The 11859-nt window shown below is 33.6% G+C and overlaps 1 pseudogene; it reads left to right on the forward strand.

The window, feature by feature from the left end:
- Positions 1–11859, forward strand: part of LOC140857335 (heat stress transcription factor B-4d-like) — a 53964-nt pseudogene that overhangs the window by 40534 nt on the left and 1571 nt on the right.

An 11859-nucleotide genomic window follows, 5' to 3' on the forward strand; every position in this document is an offset into this window, starting at 1 on the left:
TTGCCTCTTTCTCGAAAAGGAGCATATAAAATCACAGAAAGACAGCAGTTAGTCATCTTCCAACGGTCAAATTAGAAGGTTCCATATCCAAGATTGATGACTGAAATAATGACATTTTAGACCAAATTAAAGCATAAACAGTAACAAAGACCGGGAGTAAGAATATGGGGGGGAAAAAAATGAGAGGAGGAGGAAAGAGGGGATAGGGAAGGCGCGAGAGAGAGAAAGAGAATAGGTCAGAGATCATCAGGACATTTTCTTCAGTTTCGATCTCCCAAAATTGCAGACAACGACCCATATAGATGGCTTCATAAATAACATAACTCCTTATTAAAAACTGAGATTTTCGAATTATTTCTATGAGCTAAGAGCTGTTCACAGTTATTAAAGCACAAAACAGAACTAATATAGAACCACAGCTCATCAATCCCTCAAACAAAGTCTAAAATTTTCAAGTGTCGGCCTTAACCTACACATAATCGACTAACACCGAAATTGAATGAACTAGAGCAAAACTAAAGGTTAGAATTAGATCTAAAAGCGATCGTGAAGAATCATTGCCCCTTCGGTAATTAGCAAAGAAATAGAAAGTGGGCTTAAAGCCAGGATGGTGCTTGATATCATAAAGGTAGTTAACCATGGATTGTTAGCCCCAAAAGATGTGAGACTAGCACAGAGTATAAAGTAACATAGCAAACTATGTTGTATAGCTCAGGTGCTCAAGTTTTAGAGGTATGCTTTGCTAAAATTAAAAAAAAGTTTTTTTTTTTTTTTTTTTTTTTTTAAAACTACTTTTATGAGGGGTATGCAATGCTTAGGAGTAGAGCCCTTAATCAATGCTTTGAAATTCAGTGCAACTTATAGTAGTATAACCATGTGCTGTGCCACTTTTATTTTAATAATAATCAACGCAGATAGAAATAAGGGTAACAAGGAAAGGAAATCATCTGGAGCAATATCAACATGTTAGAACAATTTTTGCAATGATACACAAAGATAACATTGTCAAAGAAACCAAAGGTAGTTCCATCATTCCACATAAAATCTAGTAGAACATAAACCCATCGACGCAGATGAAATTGTCCTTCTTCCGTCACATAAGCTTCAGAGCAGGACCTTAATTAGTTTTTGGATGGTAATGTGGCAATGCCGTAATCCTCCATAGATATGTGAAAGAGATGAAAAGAATAATGACAAACATGGCAATGGTTCTTGATCTCAAATTACAAATGAAGTTTATCCACAGGACGTATGATATTCATAGTATTTCCCCACGATTCTTCAAAAATACATTCACATTTGTGTATAGCTTACTCTTTGAACATTTTCTTCTTTTCCCAGTTTGATAAGTTTTCAAATTCACCTGTAGTGATATTTGAAGAAATTATGAAGTTGGGAGAATGCCATCCAATTCCATAGCAGTCCTTGAGGTCATTGTGAAGAAGAAAAACAAATAGAAGTCACACAAGGTGAATAGATTTAATTGGTTGGTTGTAGTGGTTCAGGTCAAAAGGAATGATTATTCTTCAATGGGATGCCTTCCAGGGTGATTTTAAATACATGAATGGCAAATTGCCAAGCCAGCAAAAGTTGGTCCAAGGAATGCTTCAAGTGTGAAGGGAGTACGGCGTTGCTGTCGAATAGAAAACCTGGTGTCAATCAAGAAAAAAACACTGGGTGTTGGGGAGTTTTCAATAAGAAATTTCTACCATCAGGATATGTGGCCGGTGTTTCTCTTTCCTTTTTCATAAATCTGAAATTTCTTTTGAGAAGTAAGGATGGATGGAAGAACTCCAGCTGATAAATATCAAAATGAAGATGTCTGGGGTGACTTCGTCTTGACCGAAGATGTGAAGCCTACAAGAAAGTATGGACCCTCATGGATCTTAAAATCATATGCCTCTCTCAAAAATTCAAACGATCCTGATATGGCAGCTCGCCACAAAGTAAATAAAGACCATATCTCTTCAGATAAAATAGGATCAACCACCTAATTCTCTCTCCAGAACCAGTATTCCTGATGAAGGAAGAATAACAAATAAAATCTCTCCAAATAAAGAAAGGATAACAACCATATCTCTCCAGATAAGTTAAGGCTAACTGTCTGATTTTCTTTCCTCTCACGGCTCTTCAGCCTCCATCTATAAATAAAGACTTACAGGAAATCCTCAAGATATGAAATCTCCTCTCTCCCAACATGCTCATTCCTTTTCTTCTGTTGTTGGATTTCCGACTTGAACATCGGAGAGTTTTCGTCGAAGCTATTTCTGATCAGGAACTTTTTTTATAGATCCTATCGCCGCCGTCTGGCCATCGCCGACTTGTCATTGTCTACTTGCCATTGTCTTCTAACTCCGGCTGATCCAACCTCAAGACAGAAAATCTACATCAACAGAAGAAAAGGTGGAAACAAAGTCTCTTGTGTTCATATAAGAAATTTATATTAGTTATTCTGCTGTGGCCACTGTACAAATCCAGCTCTAGCTCACATAATCCTGCACTAGTTCTGTAGGAAAACATGCATCAGAAGTGGCACATCTGATGTATCTAATGTGGCCAGTCTTCGAATCCAACATCCTCCTCATATAATTCTCTGAGAAAACCAAACACCTAAATTGCTTCCTACATTTGCAATGGCTCGTAGCTGGTTACAAATCCAGCCCTTCGCTCACATTATTCCCTAGGAACACCAAACAGCCAAAATTTCCTCCATTGGCATTAATTTTCCATCAGCTGTTTAGCTTCAGGACTACTTTTGCCAGCATAGATGGAGATGCTTTTGGCAGTACAAGTGTTTCCATGCAGCCAAGCTGCAGGATTGATTTGTAGAGCACCTGGCGTCTCTGTGCAATGCATTTGGACTGCATTTGGTTTGGGAACAGGGAAGAAATAAGGCTTGAGAAGAAGCTAAAAAAAGCTTCATTCCTGAGAAACTTGTTTACAAAACCAGGACCAATATTTATTTCAGTCAAAGATGTTTACTCCTTGGCAAGTAATTGAATGGTTGGAAAAACTTTATTCTTGGAACGAGGCCAGCTTTTATTCCTTGTCAGCTTGGAGTTCTTCAAGAAATTTCAGGCAAAAAATATGGACAGGAATAACTTGTGGGATTACCATTCCCGCTCCACTGCTCTTTATGTCCTGGACAAATACATGCATGCATTACTTTCAGCGGGGTCCCACGTGTCTCGAGTGGTTGTAGGTCAAAACTTGCAGCCCATGTGCTAGAATATCGTCTAGATCGGCTGTTCTGACCGGAATTACCTCTTTCTCTCTTCTTTTCTTTTTGGAAGGAATAGTAGGCAATAGCCACCTAATTTTATGGAAGGAAAAAAAGGGAAACTGACAGAGGGGAAGAGGGAGGGCATAGTGACTTATAACAGCCCCAGTGACTCGTCTGGTTCTAAGTTGGGAAGGTGTAATTATCAAAGGCGGGAAGGTATAATTATCAAAGGCCGTCTTGCTCTGCCGTATGCCCAATTGTCAGGGCCTTTTTTCTTGCACTTTTGTTTGACAATGACCTTTGACACAGTCTTGTACATACCTTGTAACTAAATGGCATGAACAACAGCCACCACATTATTTTTCTTTATTTTGAGTGAATTTTGCGGTATTTTCATCATGTCGGGACTTTCAAAGGCGAGCCATGAAAATGCAATGCTGCTCGATCATTTGGAACCCCCGGAATGGGATTTGGGTGGATACCCTGCTTGTATAGTGTTGGGAGGGTGGGCGAGAACAATCCAGTGGGCCGGTTTCCTTGCGGATTCTTGCGGTGTCCATTGTTGCCTCCCCTACCTCCTGAGCCCCTAATTGTAGTCTGAGTAGCGGTTGTATAGGCTTGTATTCCTTTGATTTCATTAATGAAAATACTATTCTTACAGTGCCATATCTGAGCGTGTTGCCGTGCTTTTTTCTTCTATTTTTCTATGCATCTTGCTGGGTGCATTTTGGCTGGCTCCTTTGTGCAGGTGACATTGGGGCGTCGCACGAGTTTGCTCGTCTAAGAGGCGAAGTCCGTGACACAATGGCACCTTCTGTTTCTTGATGCGACTGACTACATTGTGGTTGACTCTATATTATGATTAGGAGTTGGAGAACTCTTTGTCATTGGAAATGGAACTTTGGTAATGCATGGAAGCTGAGTGCTTTCCCTAATTAATTTTTTAAAAAAATTATTTACAAAAATAACTTAATTTTTAATTTATTTATCAAATTAATGCAAAAAGAATATGATGTTTTATGATGGTCACATCATCCATCTTTTTTTTTTTATTTTTTACGTAGATGATGAAAAAAATAAAAAATAAAATCATCAAATCCAAAAATACCATTTGGAATGGTGTTTTTGAAAACGCCATTCCAAATGGCATTTTGAAAAACGTCATTTTATTTAACGATTTTAATTTTTTTCTTCAAAAAAAAATAAAAAAAATAAAAATTATAATTTTAAATTTATAAAAAAATAAAAATTTTAATTTTAATTAAAATAAAAATTATCATTTTAAATTAGTATCCCCATTTTAAATTATCTTTTTAAAAAAATATCTGAAAAAAATTGGTGTAAAAAAAATAAAAAATATCATAAAAAAATTAAAAAAAAATAAAAATTATAATTTTAAATTTTAAGAAAATAAAAAATTTAATTTTAATTCAAATAAAAATCATCATTTTAAATTACAATCTTCTTTTCAAATTAATTTTTTTAAAAAATATCATAAAAGAAGAAAAAAATAAGAAAAAAATAAAAAAAATAAAAATTATAATTTTGAATGAATTTTAAAAAATAAAAATTTTAATTTTAATTCAAATAAAAAACATCATTTTAATTTTTTTTTCTATTTAAAATTATTTTTTAAAAAAAATATCTCAAAAAAATCTTAAAAAATTAAAAAAATAAAAAATACCATAAAAAAGAGAAAAAAATAAAAATTATTATTTTAAATTTAAAAAAATAAAAATTTTAATTTTAATTAAAATAAAAAATATCATTTCAAATTACTTTCCCTATTTCAAATTAATTCTTTTAAATAAATATGTCAAAAAAATAAAAAAATAAAAAAAATAAAAAGTACCATAAAAAAGTAAAAAATTTATAAAAATAAAAAAATAAAATTATAATTTTAAATTTAAAAAAATAAAATTTTTAATTTTAATTAAAATAAAAAATATCATTTCAAATTACTTTTTTCATTTCAAATTTATTTTTTTAAAAAATATTCCAAACAAAGAAGAAAAAAATAAGAAAAACATGAAAAAAATAAAAATTATAATTTTAAATTTTAAAAAATAAAAATTTAATTTTTAATTCAAATAAAAAATATAATTTCAAATTATTTTCTCCATTTAAAATTATTTTTTTAAAAAAAATATCCCAAAAAAATCTTAAAAAATTAAAAAAATAAAAAATATCATATAAAAAGAAAAATGAGAAAGAAATGAGAAAAAAATAAAAATTATAATTTTAAATTTAAAAAAATAAAAATTTTAATTTTAATTCAAATAAAAAATATCATTTCAAATTACTTTTCTCATTTCAAATTAATTAATTTTTTTCACCATACCGCACCATACGTAGCTATTCGTATCGGTACCAGATCGAGATGTACCAGTGCGGTCCGTTTCATCTCATATATCGATTTGAACTTTGATGGTTTTTCACCGACTTGTCTGATTTAACTTATTTTTAGATATTTTAAGAAATATAATTAAATTATTCGATATATTATTATTATTTATGTTATAATTTTTATAGCCTTTTTAGCATAACTTTTTCTCTCCTAATATTCTGAGACACGTTAGAGCATGTGTATCCATATTTACAAAGCATAATATCCGATCACTTGAAATTAAATAATATAAAATAAAATCAATAATTAATAATATTAAATAGAATAAAAATATCAAGTGTACAAAAAATAGTACAATAAAAATTTTAAAAATACTAAGACAAATCTAAAAAAGGTTAAGTCCCACAAAAATGTTGTGGTGCCCGTGGTCGCTTGGACCTTCTCAGGAAGGTCCTCAACGGCTGCTCCTGCTGTGATGGCTCCTCCTCTATATCAGTGGAGGAGGTCTGCTGGTCATGCTGCTCAGGAATAACTGATGCTATCAGATCATCTACGGACTGAGCGATCCGCTCAACTCTCTTATTTGGATATACGGATGGGCCTGAAAAAAAAGTATCATACTCATGTGGCCAACTGGTACCCAATGATGTCATCTGGGGGATGTAGGAAGAAGAAGATGCTGCCATCTATGGATCAAAAGATGGTGGCATCTGTGCAGCATCTAGTGATGACATTTGCGGAATATGTGGTGATGGCATATGTAGAACATATGGTGACGGCGTATATCTCATATCTGGTGCATCGGCTGCTCCATATCAAGGCGCACAGCTATATGGATCAACACCAATCGCCACCAATATTTTGAAACTTGTTCTCTCTATCTCACGCAGTATCCGAATCCGTTCGTCCTCATCAGTCGTAGATAAAGCACGACGAGCGTCCAACACAAGATCCGACATAGAATTAGTCTACAAAATAAAAATAAAAATAAAACAGTCAATATACTGTAAAATATAAAATAAAAATATAACATAAATAATATAAACTAATTTTCGTAGTCTTACCAAAAGATGCATAGCAGAACTCTTGCCATCGTATCCGGAAACTGCATACCGAGGTTGTCCAATGACTTACACTGTAATGCTAAAAAACCAAGCCATGTAGTCCTCAGTATATGAATGACCTCTCAAAATGGGATCACCATGAACAATGTGATCTCGACGTGCATCCCAAATATCGATGTACTCTGCATGTCTGATACGCCAGTCAATACGAGCTCTCCCTCGTCGATCAATATGATGAAGTCCCTGACTGGTATCAAACTGTTCTGGGATGTCCTGAATCTGACCAAACTGCCGCAGGATACGATCGAAAAGATGCCACTCTACCCCATCAAAACAAATAAGTGGCACCCTAGCAATTCATATATCATGTCCAACTATACACATCTGCAGCAATATAGCCAATATCTCATCTGTATATGGCTCCCACAAAAGTTGATAGAGTTAAAATAAAAAAAATTAGTAAGCTAAAATTTTAATAGATTATGAATACTGTAAAATAATATTTGTAAAAAAAATCAAATTTATCCGTCTATATGTATCAACTAATATATCCAACTGGCACCTATAAATCTGTGCCACTCTCGTCGATACGTGATGAACGTTGAATGCAACATTCCATCTGTTTCACAATCTACTCATGTTAAATAAATTTTATCAAATTTAAAATAATAAATTTTAAATAAAAAAATAATATTTTTATACCTATATCCCAATGATCTGTCTAGTCTGAATGAAACATCAAGATCATGCTGCTCTGATGGCATCTCGAGCAACTGTCGTCATAATGGACTGATAGTTGGCATACACTCTCATACTCAAATCTGTAAATTTAAAAAAAAATTATACATGATATACCCAATGAACTATAATTGAATATTAAAAATAAAAATTTTTAATTCACATACCTATAATAATACAAGATAACCACCAATCTCGCTCTGATCAGCATAAGAACCCCGACACATAGCTCTGTACAAGCAAGCTAATACTGCACTGCCCCAACTGAGTCTACGAGCGAAGTTTAAATCCTCTAATAATAGTAAAAATATCAACTTCATCTTATTCAATGAAGCATCAGGTAACAGGACACCACCTAACAACCGCAGTACCTGATCCCTAACATACTGCTGCACCATCTCCTTTAGTACATTATCCGCAATATGAAAATATCGATAACGATCATCCAAACACTCAATCCTGAGTCATGAATGATCGAAAAAGTGGACGTCGGGCTCAAACCCTAGTAATCGCAAGCACAAAGCCTACCACTCCGGAATGATAAGCGTGGGATCAACTCCGATAACTAGATCACCATCAACTGGTAGTCCTGTAAGGATGCTGACATCCTGTAAAGTGATGGTCGTCTTACCAAATGAAAGATGAAATATGTGTGTCTCTGGACGCCATCTTTCAAGCAAAGCAGTAATAAGACCAACGTCCATCTGTATACGACCAATCTGATATACTCCATAGAATCCAAGATATCGTAAATAATCCAGCACTCTATGTGGGATGTCCTTTGTCCTCCAGAAGTTAGCATCGGATCGTCGTAGATGAAGGTATCTGGGCTCCTGCAATAAAATATAATAATCAGATAATGTATATGATTTTTCAAAAAAAAATTTAAATAGTAAATAGGATTGGAATGCTTACGCCGTCATCTAAAATAGTCTGTGATCGATGATCCTCCTGCAATGTAAGAATACTGCTGTCTCGAGGATTGGAATACCGCGGATCGTAAGTCATAATACACTAATGAATCTAAAATAATGATATTATCATAAGTGTATTAAAAAATAAGAAATATGATAGCCATTCATTTTATGAGAAATATATTTTAAACACAATATTGTCACACAATATAAAGTAAACACAAAATTTAGTTCATCTTTGGATATTAAACATGTATATTCAAATACAATCTCACAGAAATATATAAAATAATGACGAAAATACATCTTCGGAGCCTTTAATTTCTTCCACTACTTGAAGTTGAAGTGTATTGAAGTATCCTAGGATAGCGGTGGCGGTCATGACCCTGTTTCTTATAAATACCCTAATGGTTCTTACTTCTTATTTGCCTATCATCCATCTCATTTCCTAGTCTTATTGACTTTGGTCTACCTTTCTACTTGGGTCTCAAACGATGATAATCAGGAATATATTTAAACATACGTGTATGCATCCAATAATCTTCATGTGATAATGGATTAAAGTCACTGCTCCAAGTATTCATATATGCTGTAATTGTATATGCATCATCCACAAAATCACTAAAATGTATAGTAATTTTTTGACACACAGCTAAAATGTGTGAATATTGATATTTGTACATGCTCCACTTTCTACAAAAATATTTTTTTTCAGCTAAAGTAACAGTATGAAAATTTTCTCCACCTCGTAACCCTGCGCTTGCTCTCCTCATAAGCACTTCATATATTCCTCTTTGAAGGTTGAATGCTGTTACTCGATGCTGGTTAGCTTTAACTTGATCTTCAGCAATCTTAATTGCAACATGAGGAGTAAAAAGATTATTTGAATTCTCCTCTACATATCTCAAGGCTTGGGCATGCCTCGTATTGAAGTATTTCACAAGACGATAAAATGTCATTGGAACACAAGCTGTAATTGGCACATTTCTAGCTCCTCGTAAAACACTGTTAAAAATCTCTGACAAATTTGTAGTTAAGACACCATAGCGTAGGCCATCATCATGTGCCAACGTCCACTTCTCCTTTTCTATCTCGGACAACCAGCTCCAAGCCTCTTCATTCACTGTTTTGATCCTACCCATGATAAAGTTGAACTTGCAAACTTGATGAGTGCTTCTTGCTTGCCATACTGCTTTTTCAGCTGTACATTTTTAAAATGAGTATTGAAATTACTGCAGATATGTCTTAAGCAGTATCGGTGATAGGCACGTGGTGGACTCCATCCAATAGACTCATCTGCGATGGCATTTAATATACCTGGATGCTTGTCAGAAATTAAGCATATTCCATTTCTATCTTTGACGATATGTGTTCTGAGCTGGAAAAGAAACCAACTCCAACTTGCAGTCGTCTCCTCATCCACAATTGCATATGCTAATGAAAATATCACATTCTCTGCATCAATTTCTGTTGCAATTAACATCTTATCTTAAACTTTCCATACAAGTGCGTGCCATCAATGCTGATTACAGGACGGCAGTACGTAAAACCCTGGATGGATGGTTTGAAAGCCCATAAAATATAATTTAAAACTCGGATATTGAAATTCACAGTTTGAAAAAAAATTCATGAAATAATTGTATCGGGATTTGCATATTGAAGTGCAGCCATATAATAGGGTAATTTAGCATAAGACGGCTCCCATTCTCCATAAATATCAACCAATGCCTTCTGCTTTCTACACCATGCTTTCCTGTATGACACTGTATATTGAAATTGATCATTAACGGTTGCCATAATAGCTTCAACTTTAACATCGGGATCTTTCTCAATAATATATCGGACTAGTGTGCCAATCATCCTTCCACTGACATATTTGTGGACTTGACTCAACCCCGTAAACAAACAAGTGTGAGGATCCTCATATTTTGTGATTTGAAAATATCCATATTTTTTCAACAATACAGCACAAAGCCTCCATTTACAATTTTGAATATTATCTGATAATGCGTATCGTACGGACCATAATTTTGAATGCGACTGAATTACATTGTATATCTGATGCTTCATAATATGATAAAGATCAACAGCTCTCCTTACATAATCTTTACTCTCAAATATTAGACCTTTAAAAAATTCAGTCATCGAGGAGTCCCAAAACTGATAATCAGAGTTCAATCTTCGACTAGCACTAACACAACCACCATCATCTAAATTTATATCGTTAAAAAATTATGGAGGTTCGTGCAAACGAGGTTGAAGTTCTCCCACATTAATATTAGGCTGAACATCTTCATCATCATTCTCATCTTCACCATCATCATCATTACTGCTACTATCTTCATCCATCCAATAGTCTTCATCTTCGCTTTCATCTGACTCAAAGCCTAGATTATCAGAATTTATTCCACCGACTATCCAGTCATCGTTTTCTATATGAGTGTCGTCTCCCGCACTTACCACTACTTCTAGCAAAGGAGAAGTCCACCATAGCAGAAGACACAGAAGAAGTCACCATAGGACTCTGAATAACTGGACAACTAGGGCCGGCAGTAGTAGAATATTGTTCTGCAAATATGGCCTCAACACTATCGATTTACACCATAGGAGTTACGAAAGGTGAGGAAGGCCCAACATTATTGTCCGCTTGAGTTAAAAGCCGACTATAGTATCCAAAGCTCGGTACATCTTCTTTTTTCAATATAATTTAAAAATCGACATTCTGAATATTCAAAAAAAATATCAGCATTTCTTCGACATCTTCATCGTCATCAATTGGAACTAAGAATATACTTGCTCTGCATTAACTGTCCTGATAGATTAGAAATTTTATTTAATTTTATTTCATATTTTTCTTTGTCTACAGAATACTGCTGTATAATGGTCCAATAATTCTTGACGTGATAATAATGAAGATACTTTAATCAACCAATTTTGCAGGGTGAATGTACTGCACACCAGTTTCTCATTCTGTATCATTCCATCATATACAATAGATAACGACATCGAGTACTGATCATTTTCTTAGAGAAACTTATGACAAATCAAAATATTTAGTAGTACTAATTATTTTATCGTTTCAAAAGATTTACATGATAAATGTATATATCATCGATAAAGGTATAGATAGATCTTATTCCATTCAAAAATTGTATTAATTCTATAAGTTAATTACATTAATCAAACGATACGCCAAAAGAGACCAAAGAAATTTCGACAGTATTTCTTCTTAGTTCTGCACATTGAAAATGTGTGAGGAAACTAAAAAAAATACTGTCCGAAATTTCTCTCGAACCTCTGCATATCATTAGAATTGTAATTACCTATAGAATTAAATGCAATTCTCCAACTGTCCAAACTGGACAATCAATCGACAATGTATATATTTACGGTATCCATACAAAAATATTTCAAATATATATTTATACGAATAGTAAAATATCCTACATTGATCAATTGACAGGTCTACGTTTTTCAATGAAATATAATATATTTTAAAATTTTAAATTAGGACCGAATCGAATTTTAAAAAAATCTGAATCTAATGAGATAAAAATAAAAAATAATGAGATA

The sequence above is a fragment of the Elaeis guineensis genome, chromosome 4 (assembly GCF_000442705.2).
Source record: "Elaeis guineensis isolate ETL-2024a chromosome 4, EG11, whole genome shotgun sequence".
NCBI classification, from domain to species: domain Eukaryota; kingdom Viridiplantae; phylum Streptophyta; class Magnoliopsida; order Arecales; family Arecaceae; genus Elaeis; species Elaeis guineensis.